Below are 18202 nucleotides of genomic sequence, written 5' to 3' on the forward strand. Positions count from 1 at the left end.
CCAGCACAGGAGAGGAGGATATCCCAGGCTGAGGTAACATGCTCCAAACACACACCTCTCCCCCTCCACCACCCTATTCGTTCTGACGAGGACAGCTTTGGAGTGTGTGTCACTACAGGGGGTGAACCCAAGCTTGATTCTAATTAAACCATCTCCTCAACTCGGCCCTGGTGACCGGGACTTGGGGTTAGTCTGTCTCCCTTTAGTTCTGCTTTTTAAGTGAAAAGGCAAAAATAAGTTTTATTACTTAGCTGTGCTGTTTGTTATTTTTTAGTGGTCATTGTTATTCATTACTTGAGGTCAATTCTCCCAAAAAATGACCAAGGTTGGGAGTCTCCAGTCCGGAGTCGAAGTGCTCCTGCCAGGGGAGAATCGGGATTGGTAACTGCTGGTGTCATGAGCGTCCTTGGCGTGCAATTCCATAGCACTTGGACTTTCGTTTTTCCAAATTGGGTTTTCCGTGTCATTCCAAGGCACGCTGGGACCCTCGTTGCAACTGAGAGGAGCGGGACCTAAACTCTCAGACAGGTCCTGCTCTTCAGAGACCAGAGCGCCTTTTTTAAAGGATGTTCCAACCTTCATTAGCTACTGCAGCAACCCGCCCCCCCCCACCCAAACCCGGATCGTAGGCAGGGCACCACCCCACCCTGATTGCTGGGCAAGGTCCCCCCTGTCAGAATCCCCCTTCAGCCCCCTCAGACTCCCCCACCTCATTGCCTGCAGACCTCCTCTTCAGCTCCCCCCCCCCTTATTCTCCTCTTCAGGCCCACCCCTTGGCAATGCCAGATTGCCACTTTGCATTCTGAGGGGTGGCAATGTGGTAAGTACACTCCCAACAAGTGCCAGTAGTGTGCTGAGAGGGGTATTTCATTGGAGGTGGAGTTGGGGGGAGGGGGCTTGCCCTGATGTGCAAGTTAGGTGGATTGGCCATGCTAAATTGCTCTTTGTGTCCAAAAGGTTAGGTGGGGTTGTTGGGTTACGGGGATGGGGTGGAGGAGGGGCTTAAGTCGGGTGCTCTTTCCAAGGGCCAGTGCAGACTCGATGGGCCGAATGGCCTCCTTCTGCACTGTCAGTTCTATGATTCTACATCTGCCATATAAAAAAAACTCAGCAGAGAATTTTACAGAGGCTAGTCGTGCATTGTGGCTCAGTGGTGGAGCAGAGACCTGTGTGCACCGGTCTCAACGGGGGAAACCACGGGACTGGGTGCTTCTCATGTTTCCAGACCCCTTCTCCCCCTCCTACCTTTGACCATCCCCTCACATCCTTTGGGTGGCCAGAATTGGGAACTATAGTCACAGTGGGATTGAACTGTTTTATGTTGGATTAGCAAATATTCGTGGTTTTTGTATTTTATGCAAAGCCCATCAAAAGCTCAGGTTTCAGTATGATACATCTTACAACCATGGCTTTGTCACACAATTGCACACAACCTGGTCATTCATATTATGCAACCAGTGCCTCTTCTTTGAAGCTTGCCCTATGCAATATCTGGGCAAAATAGCCAAAAGACTTGAACCTCATTCGCACCACAAACAACAATCCCGTGTACAAATGATAATATCTTGAACTAACAGTGTCATATTCCATTGGTACATGACTTCTGGTTTCATTTACAACTTAAAAAATTATTTACATTGCATGAAAGATCCCAGCCAGGTCTCTCATCTATGTCAGTGCCCAAACTGGCCGACTTTATACAGAAGTTTGGCTATACGTGGTTTAGTGTTCCCCGCCCCCTTTAATGGAGAAGCTCATATTCAGAGAAGCTCATGGGGCATTTGATCATTGCCACTTCGTAAGTCCCGTGCAAAGTCCGAAGAATCCTCCGGTGACTGAGGCAATGGAGGGCGCCATCTCCGGCTGTGCATCAAGCACTCTCGGCGCAGGATCAGGCGGTGCGTACCAGGAAGGCGAATGACCCTTCCGACTGGAACGCTGAATCGGAATCTCTGCCAGAGGCTGCTGCACTGTGGACTTCTCCGCCGGAGACCACCGATTGTTGGGTCTCCACCTCTGAATCTATGTCAATGACCTCTCTCATGTTGGCATCTTGACCCCCTTGGAATTATGATCTGGCCCGCTCAGGCATTAGGCTCTGCTGGACCAGGACGTTTTGTTCACGAGGAATTGGTCGTCTGGACCTAATGTGATCCACGTACTTACACATTACTCGACCCTGTACTTGTACTTGGTAGGAAACCAGCCCTGGCTGGCTGATTACGGTCTTGGAGATCCACTGGGCATCATCTGCAAAGTTTCGGATATACACTGCATCACCTGGTACAAAGAGCCTGGGCGGTCAACGTCGAATGGGACAATGGTCCTGGTTGTGGCGCACCTTCCCACCGATGTCGGGGAAGACCATGCTAAGGCAGGCTAGAAGTCTCTGTCCCAGCCCGGGCTACCCTAGTCACGGTGTGTGGGGTGGTCCTGTAACAAAACTGGAATTGGGCCAGCTTAGTGTCCATTGATCCTGAAGGCTGTTTTCGTAATCAGCGTTTAAATGTCTGAACCGCCATCTCCGCTAGCCCATTCGAAGCTGGGTGGTATGGAGACGTCCGAATGTGTCGTACCCCATTGGTCTTCAGAAACCCCCAGAACTCTTCGCTTGTAAAATGTGCGCCATTGTCCTCGACTAACACCTCGGGTGTGCCATGGGTACAAAAAGACAAACACAGCTTTTCGATCGTAGCCTTGGAGGTGGTTGCCCCCAATTTGTAGACCTCCAGCCATTTGGAACGGGCATCAATTAGGAGGAGGAACGTCTACCCCTGAAACGGCCCGGCAAAAGCGGACATTCCTAGGCATGGGGGGGCGTCGCCGGTGAGAGCTTCTGATGCTCCTGATAGACGGAGCACTGTTGGGCCAATCGCTCAATGCCAGATCCAGGCCTGGCCACCAGACCTAGATGCGCAGTGACATTTTCAGTTTTGACACCCCCGGGTGTGGAGATCCCACAGTATCAAACTGTGGCCCTTTTTTGGGGTGACATGTGTACCCCAAAGCAGGACACCATCCTCCGCACTAAATTTGGACATCTTGGATGAGTAAGCCCGTAATTCAGCTGGGAGCTGTCGGTGCTGTCCACCATACAACTCGAGCTGACGAACCTTGGAAAGAATCGGGTCCTTTTGGGTCCATTCCTGGATCCTAGGCGCAGTGACCGCCAATGAGTCCAAGAGGTTCAGGGTGGCAACAACGTCATACGCTCTGGGAGGAGATGGGGTGTCTAGTCGTCAAAAGCAGACTGCTCAACCCATCAGCGGGCGCAATTTGAGTGCCCGGCCTATGTTTGAATAAAAGGGTCCTCCGCTGGATCCTCGAGGAAGTGATAGGTGGGGTGGCCCTGTCCTCATTGAATAAACCGAGCAACGGTTTGCGGTCGGAGAAGAGGGTGAAATGGTGGAATTTCCTGACTGCGAAAACCACCGCCAGGCCCTCCTTTTCTATCCGTGCGTATTTACATTCAGCCACAGCCAGCGTCCGGGAGGCAAAAGCAATCGGCCGCTCCCTGCCAAATCCCATCCTGTGGGAGAAAACGGCTCCAATGCCATCGGCTATGCATCACGCGTAACGATGAGAGGCTTGGCGGGATCATAGTGAATCAACAACCTGGAAGACAAAAGGTGTTTCTTCACCTGTTTGAAAGCCGTTTCCTGTGGCCTGGTCCACCCTCATTCTTGGTCTTTCGTCAAAAGGAGCTGCCGGGGGGCCGGCATCGTCACAAGATTCGGGATGAAATGAACATGAGATGCAAATCGCTTATTGTCACAAGTAGGCTTCAATGAAGTTACTGTGAAACGCCCCTAGTCGCCACATTCCGGCGCCTGTTCGGGGAGGCTGTTACGGGATGAACTCATCATAATGGCTCAATAACCTGGAAACGATCGAAGCTCCGAGGCGCTCGTAGGGTCAATGGCCTGCTGAATGGCCGCACCTTCTCTGCTTCTGGGTGTAAGCCCTCGCAGCCCAGCCGATAGCCCAAATACACCACCTCTTTGGCGTGAAAAACACACTTCGCAGGTGGACGCCAGACTCCAAATAATGCTGGAGAAACCCCGGCAGGTTGTCCAGATGCTCTTGCTCGGTTGCTCCGGTGACCAGCATGTCGTTGATATATACTGCTACACACGGTAACCTACACAGGATGTTCTCCATTACCCGTTGGAATATAGCACAGGCCGACGATATGCTGAAAGGTAACCTGGTGTACTCGTACAGGCCACAGTGTGTGCTGATCATGATGTAACAGCGGGACAAAGACCCTCAATGCGGAGCATAGGGTAGCAGCCCAAACGCGAAGCCGTATTTACTGTCAGTTTGTAATCCCCGAACAACCTAACTGACTTGTCCAGCTTCAATACAGGAACCACCGACGTTGCCCAGTCTGCAAAGCGCACGATCCGGATGATCCCTAGTTCTTCAAACTCAGCTTGGTCTCCGCTTTGCCAGCAATTCATAAGGGATGAAATATTTTGGCTGTGCTGCCGCATGAACATGGATTTTGGCCACAGCATCCTTAATTTTCCCCACTGGCTGAAAGACTTCTGGGTACTTTCGCTCAGGTCCCCCAATAGGTGCAGAAGGCTTAACCAGTCATGGCCCAGCAAGTTAGGGCCACAGCCCTCTACTATAATTAGCGGGAGGCGCACTGACTGCCGTCCATAAACATGGTTGACTCCGCAATGTCCAGAGGCTCGCTGGTACAAGTGGCCAATCGGGCCTCAGTGTCCCTCAAATCCAAATATTGCATTCCTTTCTTAATGTGGTCGAAGATCTGCTTCCGTACAACAGAAACTGCAACACCAGTATCAAGCTCCATTTCCAGTAGGTGTCTGTTAACTTGCACAGTGATTTTGATGGGTGCAACTGAGGTGCTGCTACACAAGTGAGCAGCAAACAATCCTCCTCCTCTTGTTCATCCAGGCGGGAAGTACAGACGCTAGGTGCAGTGATATCATGGTTCAGTTGTAATTCACTGACTGACCACTAGGAGTCTCATTAATATATTTGCGAATGTTAGAGTCAGGTGATCTCAGACTGACTAGGGAGCTGAGAGAGAGATTGCTTGGCCATGTTCATACTATCATTCATCTGTTGTTTGTATATATTTGACCCACAGTTAATGTTAATAAATCGTTTTCAGCTTTAGACCATAGACCATAAGACATAGGAGCAGAAGTAAGGCCATTCGGCCCATCGAGTCCACTCCACCATTCAATCATGGCTGATTTCAACTCCATTTACCCGCTCTCTCTCCATAGCCCTTAATTCCTCGAGAAATCAAGAATTTATCAACTTCTGTCTTAAAGACACTCAACGTCCCGGCCTCCACTGCCCTCTGTGGCAATGAATTCCACAGACCCACCACTCTCTGGCTGAAGAAATTTCTCCTCATCTCTGTTCTAAAGTGACTCCCTTTTATTCTAAGGCTGTGCCCCCGGGTCCTAGTCTCCCCAGCTAATGGAAACAACTTCCCTACATCCACCCTATCTAAGCCATTCATTATCTTGTAAGTTTCTATTAGATCTCCCCTCAACCTCCTAAACTCCAATGAATATAATCCCAGGATCCTCAGACGTTCATCGTATAGGCCTATCATTCCTGGGATCATCCGTGTGAATCTCCGCTGGACCCGCTCCAGTACCAGTATGTCCTTCCTGAGGTGTGGGGCCCAAAATTGCTCACAGTATTCTAAATGGGGCCTAACTAATGCTTTATAAAGCTTCAGAAGTACATCCCTGCTTTTATATTCCAAGCCTCTTGAGATGAATGACAACATTGCATTTGCTTTCTTAATTACGGACTCAACCTGCAAGTTTACCTTTAGAGAATCCTGGACTAGGACTCCCAAGTCCCTTTGCACTTCAGCATTATGAATTTTGTCACCGTTTAGGAAATAGTCCATGCCTCTATTCTTTTTTCCAAAGTGCAAGACCTCGCACTTGCCCACGTTGAATTTCATCAGCCATTTCTTGGACCACTCTCCTAAACTGTCTAAATCTTTCTGCAGCCTCCCCACCTCTTCCATACTACCTGCCCCTCCACCTATCTTTGTATCATCGGCAAACTTAGCCAGAATGCCCCCAGTCCCATCATCTAGATCGTTAATATATAAAGGGAACAGCTGTGGCCCCAACACTGAACCCTGCGGGACACCACTCGTCACCGGTTGCCATTCCGAAAAAGAACCTTTTATCCCAACTCTCTGCCTTCTGCCTGACAGCCAATCGTCAATCCATGTTAGTACCTTGCCTCGAATACCATGGGCCCTTATTTTACTCCCGTGAGGCACCTTATCAAAGGCCTTTTGGAAGTCAAGATAGCTACAAGAGTTGTTGTAATATAAATCAGGCCATCCGACATTACACTAGGCAGGCGACTACCTCTACTAGCTGAGACCTCTGACCAACCTGTGGCATGTGCTCATGGTGGGGCCTACGACAACATGTCCCACAAAGGCCTGGTTCTTCCTCTGCAGATTCTGGGGAGATATCCTATTGGGATGACCCTGGTTTTCGACCAATGGGCCTGCATGGTGCTTGGCCCAGGGCAGGGCACTGCCCTTGGAGGGAGGGGGGTGGGGGGGGGGGGGGGTCAAACAGTGGGAGGGGGCGGTCACGCAGCATCTCTGACAGGGACATCCCAAATTTGCAGAGTTAGGTTTTCTTTCATAATCTCAACAAAAACCCAGTGATGGACTCACCTGGTGTCCTTTCCGCTGTATTAAAGCGCTATCTCTGCACAATTGCAGATGGGGTTGGGTTAAAATGTTGCTCCACTAGTGTTATTAGTTGCTGATAAGTATGAGTGTCAGGTGCAGCACGATAGGTGAGGCTCCGTGTCACACTGTAGATTAAGTGCGCCACATGCAGTTAACAAAATGACTGTCTGACAATCATTCTCCGTGATACTATTGGTCCTGAAAAAGTAGCGCATTCCCTCCGCATACTGAGTCTAGTCCTCCACACTGGCGTCAAACACATCTAATCTTCCGAACAATGTAAGAAGTCTTACAACACCAGGTTAAAGTCCAACAGGTTTGTTTCGAATCATAAGCTAGTGATTCGAAACAAACCTGTTGGACTTTAACCTGGTGTTGTAAGACTTCTTACTGTGCTCACCCCAGTCCAACGCCGGCATCTCCACATCATGGCTTCCGAACCACGACATGGTAAATGAAAAGAGTCCGACCTGTATCCAGCAGCCTGAGTGAGGTGGCTTACCGACAGAATTTCAGCATCGACAAACCCTAGTTGAACCCTCGTTGCCAGTTTAGTAGACCACATAGGGAGTTAACACAGAGTTGTAGAAGGAAATAAAGTCTTATTTACGAAAACTATTCTGCACACAGCACGAAAGATCCCAGCCGGGTCTCTCGTCTATGTTGGTACGAAACTGGCCAGTTTTATTCAGAAGTTTAGCTCTACATGGTTTAGGGTTCCCCGCCCCCTTTAGCAGGGGAGCTCGTATTTAGCAAAGTTGACGGGGAGTTTAACCATTGCCTCTTCGTAAGTCCCATGCGGGTTATGGCATACATTGAAGCCAATTATTTCTCCTCTACTCATGGCTATGTGTGATCAGTCAATTCAGCAGACACACAATGGCCTCCCTTATCTATGTGGCTCAGTTCCATACGAGGTCACGCCTTTATTGACTGAGTCACTGGGATAGTCAGGGAATGCTACACTTCCAATGCATATTTCGGAAATATTATCAGTGATGCAAATGATATGATGCCATTTGTATAATACGTAAATCAAAGTCACCGCTTGAGGGATGTGCAATAAATGCTGGCTCAGCAACCCCAACATCCCATGAATGAGTTAGAATCATAGAATCATAGAAGTTTACAGCATGGAAACAGGCCCTTCGGCCCAACCAGTCCATGCCGCCCAGTTTTTACCATTAAGCTAGTCCCAGTTGCCCGCACTTGGCCCATAACCCTCTATACCCATCTTACCCATGTAACCATCTAAATGCTTTTTGAAAGACACAATTGTACCCGCCTCTACTACTACCTCTGGCAGCCCATTCCAGACACTCACTACCCTCTGAGTGAAGAAATTGCCCCTCTGGGCCCTTCTGAATCTCTCCCCTCTCACCTTAAACCTATGCCCTCTAGTTTTAGACTCCCCTACCTTTGGGAAAAGATGTTGACTATCTACCTTATCTATGCCCCTCATTATTTTATAGACCTCTATAAGATCACCCCTAAGCCTCCTACGCTCCAGGGAAAAAAGTCCCAGTCTATCCAGCCTCTCCTTATAACTCAAACCATCAAGTCCCAGCAACATCCTAGTAAATCTTTTCTGCACTCTTTCTAGTTTAATAATATCCTTTCTATAATAGGGTGACCAGAACTGCACACAGTGTGGCCGTACCAATGTCTTGTACAACTTCAACAAGACGTCCCAACTCCTATATTCAATGTTCTGACCAATGAAACCAAGCATGCCGAATGCCTTCTTCACCACCCTGTCCACCTGCGACTCCACCTTCAAGGAGCTATGAACCTGTAATCCTGGATCTCTTTGTTCTATAACTCTCCCCAACGCCATACCATTAACTGAGTAGGTCCTGGCCTGATTCGATCTGCCAAAATGCATCACCTCACATTTATCTAAATTAAACTCCATCTGCCATTCGTCGGCCCACTGGCCTAATTGATCAAGATCCCGTTGCAATCCTAGATAACCTTCTTCACTATCCACTGTGCCACCAATCTTGGTGTCATCTGCAAACTTACTGACCATGCCTTCTAAATTCTCATCCAAATCATTAATATAAATCACAAATAACAGTGGACCCAGCACCGATCCCTGAGGCACACCACTGGTCACAGGCCTTTGCGTCCAGCCAATTTTGAATCCAATTGGCAACCTCACCCTGGATCCCGTGAGCTTTAACCTTCTGCAACAACCTACCATGCGGTACCTTGTCAAAGGCTTTGCTAAAGTCCATGTAGACAACGTCTACTGCACTGCCCTCATCTACCTTCTTGGTCACTCCCTCAAAAAACTCAATCAAATTTGTGAGACATGATTTTCCACGCACAAAGCCCTGCTGACTGCCCCGAATCAGTCCTTGCCTCTCTAAATGCTTGTAGATCCTGTCTCTCAGAATACCTTCTAGCAACTTACCTACTACAGACGTTAGGCTCACCGGTCTGTAGTTCCCAGGCTTTTCCCTGCTGCCCTTCTTAAACAAGGGCACAACATTCGCCACTCTCCAATCTTCAGGCACCTCACCTGTGGCTGCCGATGATTCAAATATCTCGGTTAGGGGACCCGCAATTTCCTCCCTAGCCTCCCACAACATCCTGGGATACATTTCATCAGGTCCCGGGGATTTATCTACCTTGATGCGCTTTAAGACTTCCAGCACCTCCTCCTCTGTAATATGCACACTTCTCAAGACATCACTATTTATTTCCCTTAGTTTCCTAACATCCATGCCTTTCTCCACCGTGAATACCGATGAGAAATATTCATTCAGGATCTCACCCAACTCTTGTGGCTCTGCACATAGATGCCCTTGTTGATCCTTAAGAGGCCCTACTCTGTCCCTAGTTACTCTTTTCCCCTTTATGTATCTGTAGAATCTCTTTGGATTCTCCCTTGCATTATTTGCCAAAGCAATTTCATGTTCCCTTTTTGCCCTCCTGATTTCCCTCTTAACTCTATTTCGACAATCTCTATACTCTTCAAGGGATCTACTTGATCCCAGTTGCTTATGTACGTCATATGCCTCCTTCTTCTTTTTGACCAGAGTCTCAATATCTCGAGTCATCCAGGGTTCCCTACTTCTACCAGCCTTGCCCTTCACTCTAAAGGGAATGTGCTTACCCTGCACCCTGGTTAACACATTTTTAAAAGCCTCCCATTTACCAGCCGTCCCTTTGTCTGCCAATAGTCTCCCCCAATCTACCTCTGCAAGTTCCTGTCTGATACCATCAAAATTGGCCTTGCCCCAATTAAGAATTTTAACTCTTGGGCCAGACCTATCATTCTCCATAGCTATCTTAAAACTAATGGAATTATGGTCACTTGTCCCAAAGTGATCCCTCACTAGCACTTCTATCACTTGCCCTTCCTTATTTCCCAAGACGAGGTCAAGTTTTGCCCCCTCTCTAGTCGGTCCATCCACATACTGAATGAGAAATTCCTCCTGAATACACTCAACAAATTTCCCTCCATCCAAACCCCTAATGCTATGGCTGTCCCAGTCAATGTTGGGAAAGTTAAAGTCCCCTACTACTACCACCCTATTATTCTTGCAGCTATCTGTAATCTCCTTACATATTTGCTCCTCAATTTCCCGCTGACTATTTGGGGGCCTGTAGTACAGTCCTACCAAGGTGATCTCTCCCTTCTTATTTTTCAGTTCCACCCATATAGACTCAGTGGGCGAACCCTCGGATATATCCCCTCTAAGTACTGCTGTGATGTTCTCCCTAATCAAAAACGCCACTCCCCCTCCTCTCTTACCTCCTGTTCTATCCTTTCTATAGCATCTGTACCCCGGAACATTGAGCTGCCAGTCCTGCCCCTCCCTTAGTCATGTTTCAGTCATAGCTATAATATCCCAGTCCCATGTGCCCGTCCATGCCCTGAGTTAATCCGCTTTGCCCGTCAGGCCCCTTGCATTGAAATAAATGCAGTTTAATGTAGACCTTCCTTGCTCTCTGCCCTGCTTTCTCTGGTCATGCTTTACACACTCTCCCTTCCTGCCTTTTGTTTCTGTCCCCACTGACTTCCTACATCGGTTCCCATCCCCCTGGCACATTAGTTTAAACCCTCCCCAACTGCACTAGCAAACACCCCCCCGAGAACATTGGTTCCGGTCCCACCTAGATGCAGACCGTCCGATTTGTACAGGTCCCACCTCCCCCAGAATCGGTCCCAATGTCCCAGGAATTTGAAACCCTCCCTCTTGCACCATCTCTCAAGCCACGTATTCATCCTAGCTATCCTGTCATTCCTACTCTGACTATCACGTGGCACTGGTAGCAATCCTGAGATTACTACCTTTGAGGTCCTACTTTTTAGTTTAACTCCTAACTCCCTAAATTCAGCTTGTAGGACCTCATCCCGTTTTTTACCTATATCGTTGGTGCCTATATGCACCACGACAGCTGGCTGTTCACCCTCCCCCTCCAGAATGCCCTGCAGCCGCTCCGAGACATCCTTGACCCTTGCACCAGGGAGGCAACATACCAACCTGGATTCTCGTTTGCGTCCGCAGAAACGCCTGTCTATTCCCCTTACAATTGAATCCCCTATCACTATAGCTCTGCCACTCTTTTTCCCGCCCGTCTGTGCAGCAGAGCCAACCACGGTGCCATGAACCTGGCTGCTGCCACCTTCCCCTGGTGAGCCATCTCCCCCAACAGTTTCCAAAACGGTAAATCTGTTTTGGAGGGAGATGACCGCAGGGGATCCCTGCACTGCCTTCCTACTCTTCCTCTGTCTGTTGGTCACCCTTTCCCTATCTGCCTCAGTAATTTTAATCTGCGGTGTGACCAACTCACTGAATGTGCTATCCACAACTTCCTCAGCATCGCGGATGCTCCAAAGTGAGTCCATCCGCAGCTCCAGAGCCGTCAAGCGGTCTAACAGGAGCTGCAGTTGGACACACTTCTTGCAGATGAAGGAGTCAGGGACACCAGAAGGGTCCCTGACTTGCCACATCTCACAAGAGGAGCATGACACGGGTCTGAGCTCTCCTGCCATGACTTAAACCTGAAGTTAAATTTGAACTACACTACACAGCTAAGAGAAAGTCAAAGAGAGAGAAATCACTTACCAGTTACAAGCCAATCACTTACCTGCTGGCTGTGATGCAATTGCTCCAGAGACTCCCTCACAGCTCTGCTTCTCTGCACCTCCTTCAGGTGAGCACCAAATTCCCTTAACTAGTTAATTAATTTACTTAATTAATTTGATTTTTTTTTTTTTTTGTCACTCCCCTCTTACCCGAACTCAGCCTTACCCAAACTCAGATACACTCTGTTTGCCTTCAGCACTCGGTTTCTATAGGCACTTCAGCCACACCCTTTGTATCCTTCCTGATTTACAGTCAGCCAATAGGCCTGCTCCCAAAACTGATCTCTCTCCCAAACAGCTGACCTGCAAGGTAAGGAAGTGGTTAATCAGTACTTACCTCACCCACGGCGCGCCCTTTTAAACTGTCCCCTCTGCCTCGCAGCTCCCGCGCTTTTTGAAACTCCCGCGCTGTTTCCAAGGTCCTGGCTCCCTCTCTCTCCCGAACAGCTGACCTGCAAGGTAAGGAAGTGGTTAAGCAGTACTTACCTCACCCACGGCGCGCCCTTTTAAACTGTCCCCTCTGCCTCGCAGCTCCCGCGCTTTTTGAAACTCCTTTAAGTTTTAAAAACCTTGCTCAACAGTCATCAAATAGTGACGCCAATTAAAGTACATCATTAGGCTGTTTAAAAAAACTGTTGTGGCGTCAGGACAAATATTGTGAAATGACTCAGTGAGTTTTTACTGCACAACGCAGAATGGCGAAACATTCTCTCATAGATTCTTCCCCACAAGACGCTGAGGACTCCCCCCATTCTGGCCTCTTGTTTTTAACCACTCCAACATTGGCAGGTGCCTTCAGATGTCAAGTCCCCAGATTCTGCTGTACCCTTCCGAAAACTTGTTATCCCTCTAACTCTTTTTTCCTGCTTGAAGATGTCCCAGAGAAACCTACTCCCGTAACCACTTTGGCCACCTGCCTCAGGCCTCAGTTTTAACTCCCGGGTCGGGGGTCCAGAGTCGGGACAGTTTCAGGCTCCGCAAACTGAAGCAGTCCATGTCTAAATGCGGCAAGACCTGGGCAATATTTAGGTTTGGACTGACAAGTGGCATATAACATTTGCACCACACAAATTCTAGGCAATGACCATCCCCAGTAAGAGAAAATCTAACCATTGCCCCTCGACATTCAATGGCATTATCATTGCTGGATCCCCCACTATCAACATCTTAGGGGGTTACCATTGATGAGAAACTCAACTTGTCTAGCCGTATGACTACTGAGGCTACAAGAGTAGATCAGAGGCTGGGAATCCTGTGGCAAGTAACCCCCCAAAGCCTGTCCATCATCTACAAGGCACAAGTCAGGAGTATAATGGAATATTGTGCACTTGCCTGGAAGGGTGCAGCTCTAAGAAAACTTAGGAAGCTTGACACCATCCAGGACAAAGCAACCCTGTTGATTGACAACCCCTCCACAAATATTTACTTCCTCCACCATCTCCAGAAGGAGCTCAGATGCAGCTGGTTGTGGAGGGGGTTTGGAAATGGCCTGCCTTGGTGCTCTGGCACTGTGGGAAGTAAAAGCGTACAGCTAAAACCAGAACTCCACTCCTTACGCTCCCTCACCCTCTCCCCAAACACGCTCCATGCCCCATCCATGCCAACACATGCCACCTCATGGCCCCCACAAACTCCTATGACTCCTCATACCCTCCATGCCAACATATGCCCCTGACCCCAGTCCCATGGCTAATTTTGCCCTCCAAGCCAACCCATGATACCCCACCCATCACCCTTTGCCCTAGACCCTGCATGCTACCTTACCCAGTATTCATCAGGAGCACACCTCAGGACTAATGTGAGGTTAAATAAAGTTCTTAAGCGTCTATTGGTTACTTCACTATTTGAAAAAAAAATGCTCTTGTTTATTTAAGGAAAATAGTCACTACATTTAACTTCTTTTAACCCTTTATTAAAGCAAGTGTTTGTATTTATTGGGCACGATTTAATGGGCTCGTCGCACCCAACTCAGTGGCAGGACGAGGCCGTTAAATCTCGTGAGATGCCTCCCACAAGATTTGCTTGGAATGCCTTGCCAGGTCTGGATCTGGATATTTCCCGAGCTGGCGAGATCCAGATTAACATATTTAAATGAGCTATTAGGCTCATTTAAATATGTTTCCGCCAGATTCTCCCGTGTCCCAGGAACTAATGGCCTTGCCTGGAAGACCTTGCTAAGGCTCCGTTTAGCAGTGGTCCGCACAGGCGTAACGGCACCTGAGGGAGTCTCCCCGGCAATTGGAGACCCCTGGGTGGTCGGAGTCTGGGCAGGGTGGTACCCTGGCAACCCCGCTGGTACTCTGACTCGAGGAGCCCCTAAGAGGTGGTTGCGGCAGTTGGGGGGTCCGGAGGCCGCAGTGGGGATGCAGAGGGGGGTTGAAAGATCGGGTGGCCCGATCTGTTAAATTACACCCTTCGTCCCACTTCCAGGAATTTAGGCACCTGGCACTGTCAATAAAACTATGAATGGATAGGTAACCCATGGCGATAATGATAGGTAGTAAAATCAGTCCTGCAGCACTAATCATATAATAATAGCTCTTGGGCACATGTCAACAGACAAAGTGAAATAGCAGGGGATGTTCTTTTTTAAAACTGTAGTTTTTTTTCCCCCAAACATTTAAAGTGCCGGAGATTTAAATGTTTTTACAGCTTGACTGCTCCTTTTGACAGATCCCATTATCCAGTTCCAATGAGCTTGAAGTTATTATGAATTTATGCCCTTTTACACACAATCATGTCTACTTTCAGCAAACTCAAAGGGCACTTGACCTCTCCCATAGGGCATATTGGCACCTTACTACACCTGACCTATTCCAAATGTCATAGAATCATAGAATCCCTACAGTGCAGAAGGAGGCCATCTGCCCATCGAGTTTGAACTGACCCTCTAAAAGAGCACCCTACCTTGGCCCCCTCCCAACCCTATCCCCATAACCCCGCCTAACCTTTGGACACTTTCCAAACTCACAATCACTAACATGTAGAAGGACAAGAACAGCAGATACTGGGAATCATATTTGAGTATGCCACCACTGTCACAGACTTAATTAGTAAGTGTGTCGAAGGTTGCGTGACAAAGAAGGTAGTACGTGTGTTCCCCAACTGGAAACCATGGTTTAATCGGGAGATTCACTCCCTATAGAAGGCCAGGTCTGAGGCGTTTAATTCAGATGACCCTGACCTATACAGGAAATCTAGGTACGACCTCCGCAAAGCCATCAGGGAAGCCAAGAGACAATACCAGACTAAGCTAGAGTCACAGACTAACAGCACGGACTCTTGTTGGGTGTGGCAAGGCTTACACAATATAATGGGCTACAAAGCAAAGCTGAGTAGAATCTCCAGCAACAGCACACCCCTCCCCAATGAACTCAATACATTCGATGCTCGTTTTAAGCAGGAAGCTAAAAAACCGTTGTCAACTGTCCCAGCAGACTCGGACACACCCACACCCACCGTCACAGCCTCAGAAATCGGATCGGCCTTACTGAAAGTGAACCCATAGAAAGCAACGGGTCCTGACGGGGTCACTGGTCATGCACTCAGATCTGGGATGGACCAACTGGCAGGTGTGATCGTGGACATCTTCAACCTCTCCCTACTCCATTCCAAGATTCCCCCTGCTTCAAGAAGACCACCATCATACTGATGCAGAAATCAATGACTACAACCGGCGGCTTTGACATCTATCATTATGAAGTGCTTCGAGAGGTTCGTCATGAGACACAACAAATCCATATTGTCAGAATGCGTTGATCCACAGCAATTTGAATACCACAACAACCGGTCCACAGCAGTCAGCATCTCCCTGGCCCTACACTCAACCCTGAAGCATGTTGACAACAAGGACTCCTGCGTCAGTCTCCTATTCATTGACTACAGCTCCGGCTTCAACACCATAATGGGGCAGCACGGTAGCAATGTGGATAGCACAATTGCTTCACAGCTCCAGGGTCCCAGGTTCGATTCCGGCTTGGGTCTCTGTCTGTGCGGAGTCTGCACATCCTCCCCGTGTCTGCGTGGGTTTCCTCCGGGTGCTCTGGTTTCCTCCCACAGTCCAAAGATGTGCAGGTTACGTGGATTGGCCATGATAAATTGCCCTTCGTGTCCAAAATTGCCCTTAGTGTTGGGTGGGGTTACTGGGTTATGGGGATAGGGTGGAGGTGTTGACCTTGGGTAGGGTGCTCTTTCCAAGAGCCGGTGCAGACTCGATGGGCTGAATGGCCTCCTTCTGCATTGTAAATTCTATGAAATTCTATAATCCCAGCCAAGCTCAAGATCCAAAACCTGGGACTTGGCTCCCCACTCTGCAACTGGATCCTCGACTTTCTGACCTTCGCACCACAATCAGTAAGAATAAACAATAACACCTCCTCCACAATAGTCCTCAATACCGTGGCCCCGCAAAGCTGCGTATATAGCCCCCTACTACACTCCTTATACACATACGACTGTGTGGCAAAATTCGGTTCCAGCTCCATCTACAAGTTTACTGATGACATGACCCTAGAGGGTTGGATCTCAAACGACGATGAGTCAGAATACATGAGAGAGATAGAGAAGCTAGTGGCATGGTGCAACAACAACAATCTCTCCTTCAATGTCAGCAAAACTAAGAGCTGGTCATCGACTTCAGGAAGCGAAGTGTTGTACACACCCCTGTCTACATCAACGGGGCCGAGGTTGAGATGGTTGACAGTTTCAAATTCCGAGACAGTTTCAAATTCTGTCTTGGCCCTCCCACGTTGATGCTATGACCAAGAAAGCACAACAGCGCCTATACTTCCTCAAGAAACTAAGGAAATTTGACATGTCCACATTGACTCTTACCAACTTTTACAGATGCACCATAGAAAACATCCTATCTGGCTGCATCACAGCCTGGTATGGCAACTGCTAGGCCCAGGACCGCAAGAAACTTCACAGAGTCGTAAACACAGCCCAGTCCATCACACGAACCTGCCTCCCATCCATTGACTCCATCTACACCTCCCGCTGCCTGGGGAAAGCGGGCAGTATAATCAAAGACCCCTCCCACCCGGGTTATTCTCTCTTTCAACTTCTTCCATTGGGCAGGAGATACAAAAGTCTGAGAACACGCACTAACAGATTCAAAAACAGCTTCTTCCCCGCTGTTACCAGCCTCCTGAATGACCCTCTTATGGACTGAACTGATCTCTCTATGCATCTTCTCTACTGTTGTAGTACTACACTCCGTATGCTTCAACCGATGCCTGTATATTTACATTGTGTATTTATCTTATGTCATATGTTTTTCGTGTATGGAACGATCTGCCTGGACTGTATGCAGAACAATACTTACCTCGGTACACATGACAATAAATCTAAATCTATCTAACCCCACCACCTGCAAGCTTCCCTCCAAGACACTCACTGTCCTGACTTGGAAATATATCGCCGTTCCTTCATTGCCGCTGCGTCAAAACCCTGGAAATCCCTCTCTAACAGCACTGTGGGTGTACCTACCACAAGGACTGTAGCGGTTCAAGAAGCCTGCTCACCCCAACCTACTCAAGGGCCATTAGGGATGAACAATAAATGTTGGTCAAGCCAACAATACGCATATCCCATAAATGAATATAAAAACCAGTTAGTAGATCAGGTAAAATGCCTTCTGCCTCTTTCCTGAGGTGTTTTTCAGCCATCTCTTTTGCTGAATCTTTACTTAAAAATAGAAGCTGCTATGTGAATATATATATAAACAAATTTTAAAAGCAAGTTTCTCCCAATGGGATAATCCAGGGAATACCGAGACCATCCAACATGGAAAGGGCCTCTGTAATTTCCAACTCTGGTCAATTGACTGATATCAACTTGGTTAATGACAGGTGTTGAGGGCCCCAATTTAATTTCTGTACAAGTGGGTGAATTTTGAGTAGGCTGAAAGGGCTGCATTCTCCGTTTGGGAGATTATGGGCGGGATTCACCGTCGCCCGATGCCGATATTGTAATCAGCGATCGGGCGGGAATCCTTTCCGACGCCCAAATCGGGGGCGGCGCCAGTTTTCTATTCTCCGCCCCCTCCGAAATGGCGCTGTTGCGATGCGTGCAGCACGCCGTTGGAACGACGTTGGTGCGTCATCGGAAGGCCCTCCCCCGATACTCCGCCCCGATGGGCTGAGTTCCCCACCGCGCAGGGGACGTGTGGTCTCAGCGGTCAGGAACCCGGCGTGGCGGCTGCAGACTGTGTCCAACGCCGCAAGAGACTGTCGGGAGCCATGCTGCTAGCCGTGGGGGCTTCCGTGAGGGCTGGGGGACTGGTAGGTAGTGGCCACAGGTTGTCCTGTGGGCCAGTATTTGGCAGGTCAGGTCCGCGCATGGCCGGCGCCATGTTTTACGGCGCGACC

This window comes from Scyliorhinus torazame, chromosome 18 (genome assembly GCF_047496885.1).
Source record: "Scyliorhinus torazame isolate Kashiwa2021f chromosome 18, sScyTor2.1, whole genome shotgun sequence".
In the NCBI taxonomy this organism is placed as follows: Eukaryota; Metazoa; Chordata; class Chondrichthyes; order Carcharhiniformes; family Scyliorhinidae; genus Scyliorhinus; species Scyliorhinus torazame.